This window comes from Crinia signifera, chromosome 6 (genome assembly GCF_055691185.1).
Source record: "Crinia signifera chromosome 6, ASM5569118v1, whole genome shotgun sequence".
Classification (NCBI taxonomy): Eukaryota; Metazoa; Chordata; class Amphibia; order Anura; family Myobatrachidae; genus Crinia; species Crinia signifera.
The window spans coordinates 199817664-199838555 of record NC_139222.1 but is presented as its reverse complement, the minus strand read 5'-3'; the positions used below and the strand labels follow the sequence as shown (position 1 = coordinate 199838555).

Here is a 20892-nt window from a genome sequence, read left to right as displayed (position 1 = left end):
ATTCACAGCTAGTGTGTGCAAACACATGCTGCAAGTGGGGGCGTCCCGGCATTCGCCGGGCGGGGTTTGGTGGACTTGCGAATCAACCAGAATAGTCCCCATTGCCTTTTAGCAGATGCACTCAAACAGGATCTGTTTGGAAGGATGCTTACTCAAGACTTCATAAAAATGCCTGCTGCATCCTGCTAAACAGGATGTGTGTAGACGCAAGAAGCTTTATCCCTCTAACGGGATCCTGGTCAACTGCGTCCTGTCAAAAGGCAATGTATAGATGCAGCCTTAGACATTAGCAATACCCCAGGTGATGGAAAGGGAGGAAAAATACACACATTATTATTTAGCCGTGGGCAGCACGCATGGTGTAATGGTTAGCATTACTGCCTCACAGTGCTGAGGTCAAGGGTTCAATTCCCACCATGGCACTAACTGTGCGGAGTTTGTATATTCTCCCCGTGCTTGCGTGGGTTTACTCTGGGTACTCCGGTCTCCCCCCACAATCAAAAAATATTTTGGTAAGTTAATTGGCTCCCAACAAAAGTAACCCTGGTATGATTGAGTGTGCGTGTACGTGTACATGTGGTAGGTAATATAGATTGAAGCTCCACTGGGGCAGGGACTGATGTGAATGTTCAAATATTATCTATAAAGTGCTGCAGAATATGTGTGCGCTATATAAGAAACTTAATAAATAATAAATAAATACATTTAGTCAGTGCAAGATTAATTTTTAAACCATAGGGGGTGGGACTCACTTCAGGAGACTGTACATGGGGTGTGGCTCATGTGATCACACCATCGTGGCATGCATCCTCTGCATTATACCAATATTATAGGCATTGCACAACCGGGTGATGGGGCAGGGCCTCGATAACTCTATACAGCGTGAATCGCATTACCTGGTCCCCTCGGACCCACACATTGAGGGGGCTGCGGGTAACTTGCCCAGCTTTCATGGTGGCCAGGAGGGGGACCCGATTTTTGGGAGACTTCTGGCCTTTCCATGGTAAGCAAGTACGACTTAGCTGTGTGCAATGCAGCAGTACATATAGGAAACCATACTTTGTATAAATAATGCAACGGAAAGCTGAAGCTCCTCTCTGCTCGTGTCCCTTATTGTGTACCCCACGTACTTCTCTGTAAACTGTGGACACCTATCCTTCTTAGAGATGGTTAACAACGACTGATCCTTTAAAGGCTGGCTACTAGGAATTAGAAATACCCATGTCAAATCTGTCTGATACATTTTTTGTTGTCATCTGTTCAGAGAAAGTCCTAAAATGAGAAACCTTAAAAACACATTACGGCAGAGCCACCTTCCTCCCTTGTCACCACTTCCTGTCGCTGTGCTGTACAGCAGAAATGTGGGGCGAGATGGTTAGTGGTTCAAAATGAAAATATATTAGCACTTTCTCATGGATATTCACTGCTTCATTTACAATGGGATGTAAGAAATGAGTTTGAAAAAACTCAGGAGCCCGAGGTGTGCTCCCCACCACCAGTGCTGTGCCTAAACACGTGCAAAGGAGGCCGTGCGATCGAATGGGTCCGTCTCCAAAGAGACAGGGCCCCGTTTTTCCCCTAACCCCTCTCAACCATAAGGCCGAAGAGGGGAAAATAGGGAACGGTGGGTCCTCTTCGCCGAAGCTCAGAGAGACCCTCATTCCTCAACCCCCGAAAGGGTTAGGACGGTGGGTCCTCCGCACCCCGTGGTTTGGAGAGACCCGCCTTGCGGCTCGGGGTCGTCCTCGGGGGGACCGAAGCTCTCCCCAAAAGGCGAGAGCTTCGGCACATTGGGGAAATGGAAGGCCCAAAAGGGTCGACCACACAACCCAAAAAAACGTGACAAACTACAAAAAAATACAAGGAACGTGAAAAGTGACAAACGTGAGAGGGGGAAGAGAAATAAATAATATAGGACCCTAGCCAGAAGGCCAGGGTAGGGGTGTGAAAAATTGTCCTACCCCATCCAAAAGGACGAGGTAAGGACGTGAAGCGCATACCTAGAGGGAAAGTGCGCAGTGCTAGTGCCATACTAGTGCATGGTGATTTTGGGATCACCCGTGCATGTTCGGCACCCCCGAGTTTCCCCGGGGGGCACAGTGCAGCCTCGGACTCCAAGCAGCCAGCCAGTCAGCGTCCGACCAAGTGTTTCTCCGCTCAGCCAGTGGGCCCTTTCCGACCCCCGGCATGGGAATGGATACTCCACCGGGCTTTTTCGGTGAGTCTCCCCCGCAGAGGCCCAAATGGACCACCTGAGGAAGAAGAAACCACATACTCAGTCCCGACGTTTCACCTCTCCCAGGGATTGAGTACTGGGCTGGGCTTTTCGCTGTCTCCCTGGCCGGGGGCGACATGTTACCCCCGGACCAGAGAGCAATCTACTCGGTCCCAGCTTTTCCCTTCTTCCTGGGAGTGGATACTAGACCGGGCTTTTCGAGTGACTCTCCCACAGAGGCAAAGACCCCTGAACAAGAGCCCCATCTCAAAGCCCGATGCTTCTCCCCTCCCTACCAGGTAAAGAATGGTATTCCCTCCCTAGCAGGGCATCGATACTCAGCTTTCCCTAGCCCTTGCCCAGAACATGAGGTGGATTACTCACCTCATGCTCAGTAGCAGGATACTACGGTACAGCTTTTCTCTATTCTCTGCCAGGGGGCGGTCCAGACTCAACTGATAAGAACAGATACTACACTTGATCTTAGCCAAAAGGCCGAGAAGCCATGGGATTTAAGAAGTGTACTACTGAAAGGAAGCCCCCTGGACAGAACAATGGGCCTAATGCAGACCAGTTGCACACCTCCCAACTGTCACGTTTACAGCGGGACAGTCCCGATTTTCAGGTCCTGTCCCGCTGTCCCACCCGCGGCAGGCATTGTCCCGCTGCGGGGGGTGGCAGTTGGGAGACCCCCTAATCTAATAGAATAGACGCTGTGCGCATGCTCACAGCGTCTATTCTCGTATGAAAATGAGGTCGCGGCTAATTAGCATAAGCCGCACCCTCATTTGCATACGCCCCACCCCCTTTTCGGGCGTGTCCCTATTTCTGAAGCAAAGAAGTTGGGAGGTATGCAGTTAGCAAAGCTGCAATTTTTGCAAGTGGACAAATCTATGTTGCACTGCAGGTGGGGCAGATGTAACGTGCAGAGAGATTTCAATTTGGGTGGAGTGTGTTCAAATTGAAATCTAAATTGCAGCATAAGAATAAAGCAGCCAGTATTTAAATAACTCCCGCAAATCTAACTCTTTCTGCACATGTTACATCTGCCCCACCTGCAGTGCAGCATGATTTTAATCATCTGCAAAAGTTGCAGCCTTGATAACAGGTCTGAATCAGGCGGATTAGGGGACGATTCAGACCTGATTGCAGGGCTGTAACTTTTTGCAGTCCTTAGACCCCTCCCCGTCTGTGCATGGCTGTGAACAGTGGCGTAACTAGAAATTTTGCTCCCCCCTGCCAAAAAAATTTCTGGCGCCCCCCCCCCTCCCATTTTTGTTAAAAGAAAAACAGTTTCTTGACAATTAGGTTACCAGTGCGAACAGTAAAAATATGCCCTCCCTCCTCCCCCCCCCCCCCAAATTAAAGAAAAACACAAAAGAATTTATGAAGAACCAATTCTTATTAGACAATATGCCGTACACTGTACGCTTGCGAGCAGGGCCCTCCTCCCTCCATATCGGTTTGTATCTACCCAGTTTTTTTAATCACTGTTGTTTCCAATTGTGAAACGCAACGGAATATGCTGCGCTATATAAGAAACTATAAACAACTAAATACATTATACAACACACCATAATGACTCTTACACATTATGCCACATACTGTAATGTCCATAACACAGTTATGCCAATACACATTACGCCACAACGTAATACCCATTGCACATTATGGCGTGGGGGGCAGCACTCTGAGACTTAATACAGGCGGCGGATCAAGGTGAAACTGGGTGCATTTAATAACGTTTCGGGGAGCTAGTCCCCTTCATTAGATGGCACACAATAGTGAAGACATTACAGATATAAGGATACTCACCAATCGATGCCGGGGAAGCCGTCCATCCGTCCGCCCATCCACGCTGCCCGCCTCCATCTCCGTCCAGCGCCGATGACGTCATAACCCGGCGGCTGTATCGTGCAGGAGGTGGCTGCGTTGTAAGGGATACAGAGACTCTTCTCCCGGCATCTCCTCGGCAGCATCTAACAAGAGTGCACACATAACATGTGAATTAAAAATTGCAAAAAGCGTGTGTACAGTGCTTTAAAGAAGAGGAGCATGCATGCTCCATTTACAGTGATTATAATATAGGTAAAAAAATGTTTTGAAAAAAGACAAACTTATTACGCTTAACGCTGACATTACTTGCATATCTTAATAATCATGGAAAGCACCTTGAGGGACACAGTATGATCCTATGTGGAGAACAGTTCAGAGTTATGATTTGTTTAACATATAAAACCAGTCACTGAGAACATTTTATAAACAATTATTTTATAAAAAATTACTCAGACCTAAAGACTCGTTAAGACCTCGCGGCCACAAGGTGTCTAAATGATATATCCAATGGGACTCTTAACTGTAGCAACTTTTTTGCTCTGTTTCCCCCTCTAATGCTGGGGGCACATGGTCTATGATTTTATATTTAAGCGTAGCCATGTTATGTCTAAAACTGGCACCTTGCGGCCACAAGGTCTTAACGAGGCTTTAGGTCTGAGTAATTTTTTATAAAATAATTGTTTATAAAATGTTCTCAGTGACTGGTTTTATATGTTAAACAAAAAAGGAGGAGGAGACAGCATCAGAGAGAGAGGGGGAGGAGACAGCTCCAGAGAGAGGGGGAGGAGACAGCGTCAGAGAGGGGGGGAAGGAGACAGCGTCAGAGAGAGGGGGAAGGAGACAGCGTCAGAGAGAGGGGGAAGGAGACAGCGTCAGAGAGAGGGGGAAGGAGACAGCGTCAGAGAGAGGGGGAAGGAGACAGCGTCAGAGAGAGGGGGAAGGAGACAGCGTCAGAGAGAGGGGGAAGGAGACAGCGTCAGAGAGAGGGGGAAGGAGACAGCGTCAGAGAGAGGGGGAAGGAGACAGCGTCAGAGAGAGGGGGAAGGAGACAGCGTCAGAGAGAGGGGAAGGAGACAGCGTCAGAGAGAGGGGGAAGGATACAGCGTCAGAGAGAGGGGGAAGGAGACAGCGTCAGAGAGAGTGGGAAGGAGACAGCGTCAGAGAGAGGGGGAAGGAGACAGCGTCAGAGAGAGGGGGAAGGAGACAGCGTCAGAGAGAGGGGGAAGGAGACAGCGTCAGAGAGAGGGGAAGGAGACAGCGTCAGAGAGAGGGGGAAGGAGACAGCGTCAGAGAGAGGGGGAAGGAGACAGCGTCAGAGAGAGGGGGAAGGAGACAGCGTCAGAGAGAGGGGGAAGGAGACAGCGTCAGAGAGAGGGGGAAGGAGACAGCGTCAGAGAGAGGGGGAAGGAGACAGCGTCAGAGAGAGGGGGAAGGAGACAGCGTCAGATAAGGGGGAAGGAGACAGCGTCAGAGAAGGGGGAAGGAGACAGCGTCAGAGAGAGGGGGAGGAGACAGCGTCAGAGAGAGGGGAAGGAGACAGCGTCAGAGAGAGGGGGAGGAGACAGCGTCAGAGAGAGGGGGAGGAGACAGCGTCAGAGAGAGGGGGAGGAGACAGCGTCAGAGAGAGGGGGAAGGAGACACCGTCAGAGAGAGGGGGAGGAGACAGCGTCAGAGAGAGGGGGAGGAGACAGCGTCAGAGAGAGGGGGGAGGAGACAGCGTCAGAGAGAGGGGGAGGAGACAGCGTCAGAGAGAGGGGGAGGAGACAGCGTCAGAGAGAGGGGGGAGACTGCGTCAGAGAGAGGGGGAGGAGACAGCGTCAGAGAGAGGGGGAGGAGACAGCGTCAGAGAGAGGGGGAGGAGACAGCGTCAGAGAGAGGGGGAGGGGGCAGCACCAGAAAATGAGAGTGGGGGCCTAAAATACTATAATACATATACCTATAATACCTCATTATACCAGACAGCAGCCTCGATGGGAGCACAGGTCAGCCATGGACTTCTTATGGGGGTGGGCACTTCACGGCATTAGGCCACGCCCCCTAAATGTCCGCGAATCGCGGGACTTCTGGAAGCCGGCCAGGAGGGTGAGAGGATGGACGCAGGGATGCGCTGCAGCTTGAGGGGGGCGGGCCAAGGTGAGCGGGCTCAGGCTAAGGGGAGCAGGGAGCTCAGCCAGTTCTCACTGAGTGACGCTGCTCTTTGGCGCAGCCGCAGTCAGGAGGAAATAATGAATAGTGGGCACGGAGTAGCTGCCTCTGTGGCTGTCTGTGTGGGGACGCTCAGTGACCAAGTCACTGAGCACCCTCACACAGACAGACAGTCAGAGGCAGAGTAGTACAGGACGTATTGGCTGCTGCAGGCAGCCGCAGCAGCAGAGGAGAGAGCTTGCGCAGGATTCCTGCTTTCGGCTCTGAGAGTGCCGTGACACACTCACTTGTCCGGCACAAGGCGCCCACGCAGCCCCCGCTCCCCCAAGCAGTGGCGGGGGCTGCCTTACGGTATTTCCGCCACTGGCTGTGAATGGCATTGCAGCCATGCAATCCTTTAGTAATCAGTCACCATCAAAAGGAATTCCTCCCAACGACTGGGCCCGTCTGCATTTTTATTTTATGCGGCACTCGTAGAAAACACTGGGGTGCTGCTCACAAATGCCTTCCCACTGTCAATCAGAACTGCTACAGGAAGTCGCTGGCTGTGGCCGCACTGAGAGATTGCGCACATGCGCAGTCCACCAATAGTCGTCTGGGCCAGAGCCAGCCCTAGCCCAAATGACAAGCCCTAGGCAAGATTTTGGCTGGTGCCCCCTAGCACCGCCACTAGTTCCGCCTCTGACCCTGCTCCCCTTTCCCAGGGATCCGATACGATTTGCCGGCGGTCGGAATCCCGACACTGGAATCCCGACCGCCGAAATCCCGACAAGGGGGGGACATGGATCGCCCCCCCTTGCGGGCTCGCTGCGCTCGCCACGCAGCGGGCCCGGTGCCTCGCTATGCTCGGCACGCTATTTTATTCTCCCTCTATGGGTGTCGTGGACACCCACAGAGGGAGAAAGTTTCGGGATTTCGGCGGTCGGGATCCCGACCGCCGGCAAATTAACTGCATCCCTTTCCCAGCACCATCAACCCTCATCATAGCAGTCATAATTTTGGTTGCTCCTACCCGCAATATTTTAAATAGAAACAGTGCACACATTCAGTGCGCAGTCAAAACAGGGGTGTGTTCTTGCTGGGAAGGGGCATGGCCACACAATAGTACCCCCAATTCAAATTATGCCACACAGTAGTGCAACTTTATTCACATTATATTATGCAATGTTGTCCCTTATTCACATTACATCACACAGTAGTACCACTTTACCTTATGTACATTACTCCTCACATTATTCACATTATACCCTTAGAAAAAAATCAGAAGAAAATATTGTATTTTAAGCACCTCCGTGGCCACACTGCAACCCAGCACAAAGCAGTGTGTGCTGGGCAGAGGAGAAGAGCTGCAGCTGCTGCTGTCACTTAAGGGGAGGGGGCCCGGGGCCCCCATTGGGCCCTTCCATCAGACCTTGGCCTAGGTAATTTGTACCCCCTACCCCTTTCTCTCGGCTCCCCTGATAATACCACACAGTAATGCCCCTTATACATGACACACATTATTACATAGTAGGTACATAGTTACATAGTAGGTAAGGTTGAAAAAAGACTTGCGTCCATCTAGTTCAACCTGGTATAGATATCCATTGCTGATTTGGTAGGTTCTGGTATTTTACAGACAAATTATATTTCTTATTTGTACCCATGGATGTTTTTCTCCAGTAAATGTTTGTCCAACTTTGCCTTGAACGCATTTAATGAGCCAGCCGTTACCACCTTTCTGGGAAGAGAGTTCCAGAGTTTGACTGTTCTCAGGGGCAAACGCAGGATTTTCAGAAGGGGGTTTCCAGAGGGGCGGAGCAAAGCACGGGGATTTCCCCATTTAGTGACCCAGTATATGCCGGGTCACTTAAAGTATTATAGATAGACCAAATGTATATGAATAATTATATATATATATATATATATATATACATACATACAGGGGCGTCAACAGCAGTGTAGACCCCTGGGCATAGCAACGTATTGAGGCCCCTACCTATCCTCCAGCGGTAGGGGTGGGGAAAGCTTTGATGTCCCACAGGTGGTAGGGGGTATTATATCAACTGCTCAGCATGTAGGGCCTGGATCAGTAATTACCCCTTTACCACACAGATGGTGGGAGATGGGGTGGGAGAAGGTGGCATTGGGCTGAATGAAGGGGCCCTGATACATAACTTCCAGGGTGGTAGAGGATGTTTAATGCGCAGAGGAGGGGTGTATAGTGGAGTGGGCTTATTATTCATAATTTTTTGGTTGGAGGACAGCTTGCTTGACTGCAGATATCTCCAGTTCCTGGAAATAGATTGCTTAGATTTTACTGGAATTGAAAACTAGAGAATTCCTCCTACAAAATGGTATTAGGAGACTAGGGGATCAGAGTTCAGGAGGCAGAGCAATCTGCCAACAAGTATATAAAACTACATACCAGGTGTGTGGAGCTGGAGCAGTAACCAGCTGCTGGAAGGCTGATATCTCTGGTTCTGGGAACAGTGGAGATAAGCTTCTAGTGTCATTCAAAGGGGGAGAGTCCCAGCTTTTGGAATATATCCTCAGAAAACCTGTACATTAGACAGAACCTGAAATATCTGACTGGGAACAGCAATTAACAGGCTTGGATGGGGACCACTGATTTGAAGTCAGATACCTCCAGTTCCCAAGGTCCGATTTTAAAAATTCTTGTACTCCTGGAAAGAGGGGACCCTCAGCTTTTAGACAATGGCTCTTAGACTCCTGGGGGGGTTTCTGGGTACTCGGAAACCCCCCCTGCGTGCGCTACTGGTTCTGACCGTAAAATTCTTTCTACTAGCTGAATTAAATCTTTTTTCTTCTAATCTATACTCATGCCCTCGCGTCCTAGATTCCTTTCTAGTAGAAAATAGGGTGTGTGACAGTTCCTTATATTGGCCCTTGATATACTTGTACATGTTGAGCATGTCCCCCCTTAAACGTCTCTTTTCTAATGTAAATAGTCCCAAATTGCTTAATCTCTCCCCGTAGCTTAAATTCTCCATTCCCCTAATAAGCTTTGTTGCTCGCCTTTGGACTTTTTCTAATTCTATGATGTCCTTTTTATAGTGTGGGGCCCTGAACTGTACTCCGTACTCTAGGTGAGGTCTCACCAATGCTTTATATAGTGGCATAATTACCCTTGAGTTCCTAGTTTCCATTCCCCTCTTAATACATGCCAGAATTTTGTTGGCCTTTTTTGTAGCTACATTACAATGGGCACTACATCCTAGATTGCTGTCTATTTGGACTCCTAGATCCTTTTCAAGTATGGAATTACCCAGTTCCTCTCCGCTAAGGTTGTAACTTGCACACTGGTTGTGTCTCCCAAGGTGCATAACCTTACATTTATCTACATTGAACCTCATCTTCCATTTTTTTGCCCACTCATCTAGAATTGCAAGATCATTTTGAAGCATGGTGACATCTTCTGGTGATTTGATGACTTTGCTAAGTTTTGTATCGTCCGCAAAGATGGATACATTGCTGAGTAACCCTATCCCAATATCGTTAATAAAAATGTTAAACAAAATGGGCCCCAAAACCGAACCCTGGGGCACTCCACTTAGTACCGGTATCATATCTGATACGGCACCATTCACAACCACTCTTTGTTCTCTATTACATAGCCAATTCCCTACCCATCTGCAGATATTTTCACCCAATCCTAGGTTCTCCATTTTATTAATCAATCTCTTGTGTGGGACAGTATCAAAAGCTTTAGCGAAATCTAGGAAAATCACATCTACAGCATTTCCATTATCGAGGTTTTTGCTAACCTCTTCATAGAACCCTAGTAGATTAGTTTGGCATGAACGATTTTTCACGAACCCATGTTGGTTAGTACTGAGTAGACGGTGATGATCTAAATATTCCTGGATACCATCCCTTAAAAATCCTTCAAATAGTTTACCCACAATTGATGTTAAACTAACGGGTCTGTAATTAGCGGGATCTTCCTTTTTTCCTTTTTTGAATATTGGCACTACCTCTGCTATTCTCCAATCTTTTGGTACTATACCTGACGATAGTGACTTGCTAAAGATATAATGTAGGGGGGTAGCTAGTTCATCCCTTAATTCCATTAATACCCTCGGATGAATCCCATCTGGCCCTGGTGACTTATTTGTTTTGAGTTTGCTTAGCCTCAGTATTATTTCCTTTGGCGTGAAATCCACAATGAGATCTGGATTATTTGTCCCGTTTGTGGTAAATGTTCGTTCCACAGTCTGCTCTCCCTTAGTAAATACTGATGAGAAGAACTCATTTAACAGTTTTGCTTTTCCCTTGTCCTCAGTAACACTTTTTCCACTAGTATCAGTTAGTGGGCCTATGTTTTCCTTAATTAAACGTTTACTATTTATGTATTTAAAAAACTTCTTTGGGTTGGTTTTGCTTTCAGTGGCTATGCACTCTTCATATAATATTTTAGCTGCTTTGATTACCCCTTTACAAGTTTTGTTTGATTCTTTGTATTTTGCGAACGCCTCCTCATTCAAGTTATTTTTATAGAATTTAAAGGCTCTGGTTTTATTGTTGATAGCTGACCTTACTTCTTTGTCCAACCATGGTGGCTTTTTTTTGTTGAATTTACCTTTAGTTACTTTAGGAATGTATTCAATAGTTAGTGAATCAAGCACCTTTTTTAGAGTATCCCACATTTCCTCTGCATTTTTCCCCTCCATAACCGTTTCCCACCCAATTCCTGTTAGGGCTTCCCTGAATAATTCAAAGTTCGCTTTTCTGAAGTTTAGTATTTTTGCAGATCCTTTTTGATGTAATTTACTGAAGTTGATTTCCAGTGAAACCATATTGTGATCACTATTCCCTAATTGTTCAATTACTTTCGTGTTTGAAACTAAGTCTGTGTTATTTGTTAATACTAAGTCCAAGAGCGCCTCATCACGAGTTGGAGTTTCTACCGTTTGTGTAATAAACTGGTCTTTAAGTAAGCTTAAGAACCCATTGCTTCTTGCTGATTTACCTGTTTCGTTTTCCCAATCAATGTCGGGTAAATTAAAATCCCCCATAATTAATACCTGACCCTGATTTGATGCTTGTTTGATTTGGTTTAAAAGAAGAGACTCTTCCCTTTCATTTATATTTGGTGGTCTATAGCATACCCCTATTATAAATTTGTTTTTTGGTTTCTTATTATTGTCGGTTATCTCTGCCCACACTATCTCCGAGTTGTCGTCTTCCAGGTCTGTGCTCATATTTTTCTCACAGGATGTTAAGTTATTATTTACATATAGGCACACACCCCCGCCCCTTCTATTTTCCCTGTCTTTCCTGTAGAGTGTATATCCCTCCATGTTTAATGCCCAGTCATGCGACTCATTACACCATGTTTCTGTAATACCAATGATGTCGTAGTCATCCCTACTGATCACCGTTTCAAGCTCCCCGATTTTACTCACTAAGCTTCATGCATTAGCCAGTAAGCATTTTAATTTATGTTTATTTTTAGATATGGCTCTAATATTGTGATTAGTTTCACCCCAGGACCCATTTGAATTCTTTACTAGCTTCCCCTTTCCCCTCTCCCCTTCAATAGACTCTCTACAGGCCTCCCCACCATGCACACTGCCTGCCCTCTCCATAGTTCCGGGAATTATTCCTCTGTCATTCCCTCCTTCCCGTATACTAAGATCATCTGCACCCTGAGAGTTACCCCCGATTATACCCTTGTTATGTCCCAGGGCTTTGTCTATGTCCCCCCCCCCCATCTCCTTCCCCCTTATAACCATAATGCCCCTTACACATTATGCCAACCTTTATTAATGCCCTTCATACACATAATGACACACATAATACCCCTTACACATATGTTGCACATTATTAATGCCCTTATACACATGACACACATAATGCCTGTTACACATATGTCGCACATTAATAATGCGTTTATACAGTACATGACACACATAATGCCCCTTACACATATGCCGAACACTATTGCACAACCAACCCACGCGCAGACAGCACTCGCACAGCCGCTAACACTGTGACCTCTGCCTCTGCTTGGTTACAGATGTTTCCTCATACATCTTGCCTCAATAGGCCATGCAGCTCTTGGACAGTTCTGCTAACGTTGGGTGCCTTTTTTGCTGAAAATTCGCCTTATTTGCATTGTTATGTGACCAGAACACACAAGGAGCTTCCGATGATTAAAATGATATGTGGCATGCCTATATTCTGTGTGTGACTGTGGCTGTACCTGCATACGGAATGCTATGTTACAGTGATTTCCATTAATACACTATTTCATATGCAGATACAGCCTCACTCACACACAGAATATAGCCATGCTGCATATCAGTTTAATCAGCAGAAGCTGCTGGTGCCCCTAGGCATTCCAAATGCCCTAGGCAATTGCCTAGTTTGCCTATGCCTAAGGCCGGCTCTGGTCTGGGCTGCAAATTTGCAGCTGTGTGATCAGGGCTGAATTGGCCTCATAGTGAGGATGGGAACCAGGGATCAGAGCTATATTTCCCACAAGGCAACCTAGGCACCCACCTAGGGCGCAGCAAGTTAAAGGGGCCCAATAAAAATATCCTAGTCATCAAAAATGTTCCCAGAGGAGCATTGCATTACCCTTACGCACCCTAACGTGCTACACCACCAGCTTTTTGTCCACACCAGAGAAGTCGCTGCAGATGCCACCTCGCTGTACCCCCTAACACACTTTCAGATCAGGCTTTGGAGCGGATGGAGTCAAAATCCCAGCGGTCGAAATACTGACGCCGGAATCCCGACCGCCACAATGGCGGGAATTTCTCCCAATATGGTTGTCCATGACACCCATAGAGGGAAAATAAAAGTGTGCCGAGCGCAGCGAGCCCGCAAGGGGGGGGATACATGGCCCCGTCCTTGTCAGTGTTTCGGTGGTTGGGATTCCGGCGTTGCTATTTTGACCACCGGGATTTCGTACTGAATCCGTTTGGAGTAATAGAGAGAGGGCCCCACCTTTTATAGCACTAAGGGGGCAAAACTTGAAGTTCGGGTATTAGGTTTGGTGCTTTGGATTGTGTTTGTTTATTAGGGTTAGTAGGGTAGTAGAGATATGGTATTAAGGTTGGTGTGGATTGGTTTTAGTGAGGTGGGTTAGGACATATGGTTAGGGTGAGGTTTGGGGTTGGGGCATACTTGCCTACCTGACCCTTTCCTTCAGGGAGAAAATGCTCTGTTCCTGGACTTCCCTGGTAATGTATGATTGCCATCACCTGTGGGGAGCTAGTTAATTGATAAGAAAGACGTTTCACCACAGGTGATGGCAATCATACATTACCAGGGATAACCAGGAACAGAGCATTTTCTCCCTCATGGAGAGGGTCAAGTAGGCAAGTAGGTACTTGTGGAGTATCACGGCTCCCATCGCATGCCATCGCATGCCATATATAGTGGCATGCGATGGCATGCGATGCGATGCGATTTTTACCGATTTTGGCCGGGTTTTTTTACAAAATTGTATGCGATCGCATACGATTTTGCACTGAAAGGCATCCAAATGCATTGGAATTAGTATTAAACATGTTCAATGGCCCCCAACTGGCATTTTTGAGGCTGTACCACCCCCAATATCAACGCAAACCCGAAGCGTGGCGAGCGGCGGCGGTACGCGTCCTACGACCTTTTCATACCCCCACTATCCACGTCGGCGTGGAGTTGAGAATAGAAAGTGTGGCGAGCCCGAAGCGTGGCGAGCGGACGCGGACACCTGTGAAGCCCGTGAGGGGACGCGGATACCTGTGAAGGTATCCGCGTCCCCTCGCTGCGCTCGCCATGCTTCGGGCTCGGTGGCTCGCTGCGCTTGCCACACTTTCTATTCTCAACTCCACGCCGACGTGGATAGTGGGGGTATGAAAAGGTCGTAGGACGCGTACCGCCGCCCCTCGCGGGCTCGCTGCGCTCGCCACATTTCGGGTTCGCGTTGATAGTGGGGTGGTACAGCCTCAAAAATGCCAGTTTGGGGCCACTGAATATGTTTAATACTAATTCCAATGCATTTGGATGCTTTTCAGTGCAAAATCGTATGCGATCGCATGCGATTTTTTTGCATACGATGGACATCGTGGGAGCCGTGATACTCCACAAGTACCGGCAAGTATAAGTTAGGTTAGTTGTGTATAGCAGGCAGCTGGAAGTTATACAAAACTGACCCATCTTCTCCCCCATTAGATTTAAGTGGTTGGCCCTCTTACTTTACTGAACCATAAGTTATTCTAAAAAATAAGACTAGAATATTCGGTACTTGTTTCCTAGCACGGCGCCCAATATTTTCATCTTATGGCATGTTATGCAATCGCATCGAATTGCATGCCATATAGCCGCATACGATGCATGCGATTCGATGGTATACAATTTTTTTTATTGATGGGTCCTTACAATGTTAAATGCCACCCCCAGGATCAACGCCAACCCGAAGTGTGGCGAGCGCAGCGGTACGCGTCCTCCGACCTTTGCACACCCCCACTATCCACGTCAGCGTGTACTTGATTTTATATAGTGTGGCGAGCGCAGAGAGCCACCGAGCCCGAAGCGTGGCGAGCGGACGCATATTACTTTACATGTATTGTGCATCCCCTCGCAGGGCTTGCTGCGTTCGCCACACTATCTAAAATCAACTCCATGCCGACGTGGATAGTGGGGGTATGTAAAGGTCGGAGGACGCGTACCGCCGCCGCTCGCCACGCTGCGGGTTGGCGTTGATCCTGGGGGTGGCGTTGACAATGGGGGGGGGCATTTAACATTGTAAGGACCCATCAGGGTGGTTGTACAATAAAAAATCATATACCATCGCATTGTATGCCATACAATATTTTATTGTACAATATCGCATCGCATCCCATTGTTTACCATATTTAGTCTTATGGTATACGATGCGATAGGCGCCATGCTAGGAAACAAGTACTGAATATTCTATATCAATTATTTTATTAACATTATTAGACTTAATAAATGCTATAGCACAAAGAGATTGGTTAGTCCTCTGACTGCTGTTCCTGTACCTTTTGTTACCTTACATAACACTTTCTGACCACATGCATTAATAAACTGTGGACAATAAAATTGGAACACCATGCAGTATTCCATTAGCAATGTTAGATTGTGCCCACTAATGCATGATACTACGGTATCATGCATTAACTCTGCAGTACGCAATCTATGCCAAATGTAGGAGAAAGTACGGAAATCATCACGAATCCCCAAAACAGTGTTACATAGGAGTCAGCAACTAGGGATAAGCACTAGCTGGGAGGTTTAGATTTAGGCTATAGTGTGTCCTGGATTAAAGGGATAGGATAATAAGTCTACCCATAAAGATCCAGGTGAGGCAGCCATTTTAGGAGCACTACATTGGATTACTCGGGGCAGCATATGCAATGACTGGAACTGGTGACACCTAATGCATACCTCCCAACTGTCACGATTACAACGGGACAGTCCCGATTTTCGGGTCCTGTCCCGCTGTCCCACCCGCGGCAGGCATTGTCCCGCTGCGGGGGGTGGCAGTTGGGAGACCCCCAATCTAATAGAATAGACGCTGTGCGCACAGCGTCTATTCTCGTATGAAAATGAGGTAGCAGCTAATTAGCATACGCCCCGCCCCCTTTTCGGACGCTCGCGCGGCGAAGTCCTATTTCATCATCACAGAAGTTGGGAGGTATGTAATGGGAGAGGGAAGATGAACTAAGGGATTTATTTTCTACGACTAATCTCCCAGATGAGGGGCCAGATGTACTAAACTTGAGAAGTGATAAAATGGAGAGTGATAATCCACCAGCCAATCAGCTCCTACCTGCCATGTCATAGGCTGTGTTTAAAAAAATGACAGGTAGGAGCTGATTGGTTGGTGGTTTATCACTCTCCATTTTATCACTTTCAGGGCTTAGTACATCTCGCCTGATATGAGCCTGAAATGTAAAAAGTCAATGCTTTGCTAATATGAGTGTTGCCCTTTAAAATTTCAGACAAACACACTGGCAAACTGCAACCTTTATAAACTGATGCACAGTAAATAAACCCTTGCAGATCTGTATTTCTAAAGGTGAACACTGCCCTCTTGTGGTACTGTCCTATCTTTACAAATCACTGCTTTTGTGACAGCAGCATGTTGGGTCACATGGCTGCAATAATACTGTGACAGATATAATTTCTTGTATTCAACATACTTTAAGGTCTATGGAAAGTTCATACAACTAGAAATAAGTGGCCTAAACTTTGCAGTTCAGAAAACAGTTTTGTTATTTATGTTTGCCTTGTGAAGCTGGAACTTATTTTATAAATACATATTCTAATATTGTTATAAGAAAACTATTACCGTATATAAGTAGTGAAATGGATGCAGCTTTAAGGTGTTTTTTTTGTTACGATAAAAATATAGTAATAACTGGACACCACAGGCTGCTCTCCTGTATCAGAATACCAGGACACTAAAGGCTGCTCCCCTGTATCAGAATACCAGGACACCACAGGCTGCTCCCCTATATAATAATAACAGGATACCACAGGCTGCTTTCCCTGTATAATACCAGGACACCACAGGCTGCTCCCCTTGTATAATAATAATAATAATAAGCAGAGCGGTGTTTACCTGTTTGTTAGGCTGCAAGTATATGCAGCCTAGTGAACAGGTGTGAATCAGGCCCAATGTCCCTAATAAAAGGGTAAATGATGTATACTTAAATCATGCTTGCTGACATTTTATTTCCCCTCTCTGGGAGAAGCCCATATAGTCATTCAGCTGCGCTTCAGGGGTGGAGACAGAGCCTGTGTAATCAAGCCACACCCCCATCATAAGTAGTGCTGTGATTCCTGGGTCTATGCAGAGGGGACAGGGCTAAAATTACGCAATCATTTTAGCCACACCTTCTCCGCATAGACCCACAAATGCCGTTATTTGACAGGCAGAGTAGGAGGATGGGAGGGGGGGCAGGAAGAGGCTAGGCAAGTTTGACTTAAATGTGAAATATTGCAAGTCAAATTGATGGATTGTACTAGTTCAGTGGTCTCCAGCCTTTTTTTTGGGTGTGTGCTACTCGCGGCAAAATAAACCTGCCCCAGTGGAGCTTACAATCTATATTCCCTACCACATGTACACACAGACATTATAGGGTTCATTTGTTGGGATCCAATTAACCTTCCAGTATATTTTTGGATTGCGGGAGGAAACCCACGAAAGTACGGTGAGAATATACAAAGTCTGCACAGTTAGGGCCATGGTGGGAATTGAACCAGACATGTGTCTCATAAGGTAATAAGCCTTATCTGTAGATCCACTTGTGTCATATACCACATATCATTGGTAAATGAGTAATGAATTTGCGTAAGCATCTGGACTGATAGTGTAGCAATATAACTTTCCCAGACCGCAAAAAAAAAAATTGCACTTTAGCATCTCTTTCCGATATTACTCCCACCCCATATGAAAGAGATAAAACAGCTTAGCTTTAAATAATTGTAGTGATGGTGACTCTGGCTTCACCCATATTTTCAAGATTGCGTTGCATACTGCTATGCTAATGGCCATCAATAGTTTCTTAATGGCTTTGGTCATGGTTAGATTACTTGGGAGAATTCCAAAAATCACCCATTCAGGAGTTATAACCATGTAATTTACCAGATTCTCAATTGCATAGTTTCTCACTTGAACCCAAAAAAGCCTAACCAATGAGCATTGCCACAGGCAGTGGCACAAGTCTGCTTGTTGGTGACCACACCTCCAACACTTGTCATTATTTGAGAGTCCAATTAATATACTGCACAGAATGTATCTATCGTTAATTAAGTGACATTTCCGGATACCTAGAAGAAAAACATTTTGCAGGTTTTAATATGTGATTTTAAAAGCTTACATGTCTCCAGGAGTGGAATTTTTTTTTCCAGTTTGCTATACCTGTAGACTAGTTTACTGGTATTTGAAAAAAATATATAAATTGTAAGCCGAAGAGATGGCTTTGGGAATTAAAGGGTCTTTCTGGAGCAGCTTATCAATTGAAAAAAAAAAAAAATCGGGTATGGGCCCCCAACTGGCAATTTTTCTGTTGCCTCATGGAAGGTCAGCAGCCGCCAGTCCTGGTGGTCCAAACTACCAGCATTTCCAACACCCCCAAATGTTTATTGGGTAACATGCACCACAATCCTCCCAAAAATCAGGACTGTTAATGAGGAATAAAAAATTGTGGGCGTTTATGTTGTGGTTGTTTCTTATCAAAGAAGACACCTGGTCTTTGAAAACGCTTTGGATCAGAATAAAAGTAGGATCTCCTCGTCGTGAGTGTAGAAATGAGATAACCACTTTCAAGAAGTTGACAGTTTGTATTGGCATAGTTTTCCTGGTTATGTAACCAATCATGTTATCTCATTTGTGAGGCTTGAGCACCATAGAACATTTGGCATAAATGTATGCCCCCATTATTTACTTTATTGGGTGTGGTATAGGGTTCCACCAGTCGGGATCCCGACTGGCCAGACTCAGACAGCGTGGCGAGTGCAACAAGAGCCTTGCGGGCTCGCTACGCTTACCAGCTATTATATTCTCCCTCTATGGGGGTCGTGGACCCCCACAAGGGAGAATAGCCGGTAGCAGTCAGGAACCAGTCTGTTTTAACAGTCAGGATCCCGACATCGGGTAAATGATTGTCAGGATCCAGACTGTCCGGACCCCACCCGACAGCCATTTTATTAACCCTATTCTAGCTTTTTTTCCCCATCCCAAATTAACATTTTAAAGGGGAAATCAAGACTTTGTATATATTTGGGTAACAGGAGACTGGGAACTGCTTGAATTACATACAAGAGTCTGAGTGGGGAAGGAGATCTTGATTAAAATGATCAGGCTTCAGAAGAGCAAGCTTATACTTCCAGCTTTGTAATTCTGATGCTATTTTTTGAATAGGGTTGAAAGAAGTTAGTAAAGAGAATTTAAAATCCTGGGTATCTGAATTACCAAGTAGATAATGTAATCAGATCTCCAAGTTAGTGGAAGACCTTCAAATCCACTTACATTATGACTATCCAAACCCAGTTGTAGAGCAGTTGATTTAGACCAGTTAATGCAATAGCCTGAGACATGACCAAATGATTGTAGGAGTTGAAATGTGTTTGCTATTCCTTGGAGTTAAAAATATAAAGCAATACATAGTCAGCAAAAGCGGTTAATTTAACGGTTTTGTGGCCAATGTGTATTCCTTTAAATTTGGTATCATGTTGCAGGAGATGTAAGAGGATCGATGGCTAGAATAAAAAGGGGGGAGGGGCAGCCTTGACGAGTACCATGATGTATAGTGATGGGGTCACTGTAGTAGCCATTGAGTAAGGATGAGGGGTTAGTGTACAGCAGGGGTGTCCAAACTTTTTGCAACGAGGGCCAGATTTGCTGAAGTGTAAATGTGTGGGGGCCGACCATTCAGCCTGAAATTCTTTGAACCATTAATCACATCAGAATGGTCCCCCAGCCTGCCCCTCCTTCACTGTATGTCCCCCCCCACTCTGCAACCATTCACACAGTGCCTCCATTCATTGTATGTCCCCAAGCCTGACCCTCCTTCACTGTATGACTCCCATTCACTATGTACCCCCCTCTGCCCCCATTCACTGTATATCCTCCAACCTGCCTATGCTCCCCCTTCTCTGAATGGCCTTAACTGTATGTCCCCCACTCTGCCCCCTCCCTTCTCTGTATGTTTCCCAGCCCCTTGTGTGAGCCAGAGTAAGGAGAGGCAAAGCAGGCACTGCAAGGACAGGAGATGCTTGCGCTTCTGCCCTCCTCCACTCTGCATGTTACGGGAACAAACTTCCCCCTTGCTGCCCCCCCTCCCCAAACGCTGCTGTGATTGTGGAGTAGGGTGATATACGATTGCAGCAGCAGGGGTAGGACGCCAAACACATCTGACTGTGGCAGCCGGCACCTCCTCACTGCAGCAGACAGCAAGGTAAAGGCGCGCTCGCCCAGGCCCCGCCTTTAGTGTCCTGTGCTTCCCACATCTGATGCTCTGCCCGCTTCCAGCTGTCGGCTGCGGGCCGCTTGAAGTGACAGTATGGGCCGCAATTGGCCCCTGGGCCTGACTTTGGACATGCCTGGTGTACAGGTATTAAATAGTTTTTCATTTTAATATATGAAGATGAAGTTTCTATTTTGTATTACCTAATATAAAAGATATAATTTAACCCATTACTGGGCTTGTCATAAATTATCCTGTAAACTGCATAATTCAGTCAATATAAACCCCTTAAAGAGCATTATTCCTTAGGAGGGGTGTGCCAGAGGTTCTGCACTTTTGTCCCAAACAAAACCTGCCATTTACAGTAATTAAATGCAGTCCTGTGGTCATGCGTTTGAGGTAGACAAGCTACTGACCACAGGACTGCCTTAAATTACTGTACTTTTAATTATGAAAAAGTTGATACTGGGGCAGATGTATTAACCCTTAAAAAGATAAATGCAAGGGTTATAAAGAGATAAATGTCCAGCCAATCAGCTCCTTACTGCCATGTTACAGGCAGTGTTTGAAAAAAGTCAGTTAGCAGCTGATTGGCTGGACATTTAATCTCTTTATCACCCCTGCATTTATCTCTTGTTAAGGCTTAATACATCTGCCCCTAAATGTCCAACTGGCTATGTATGGTATAACTTTTTTTTATTCATTGCACTAAAGTTTAGAGTATTCACCATGATTGTTGCCACCCCCCTATAAAGCAGACAG

General features: G+C 46.4%; 1 pseudogene; it reads right to left on the bottom strand.

Moving 5' to 3' along the window:
- Positions 1 to 2581: 2581 nt before the first annotated feature.
- On the bottom strand, positions 2582 to 2722 carry LOC146012754 (U2 spliceosomal RNA; annotated as a pseudogene).
- Between the last annotated feature and the right edge of the window lie 18170 nt (positions 2723 to 20892).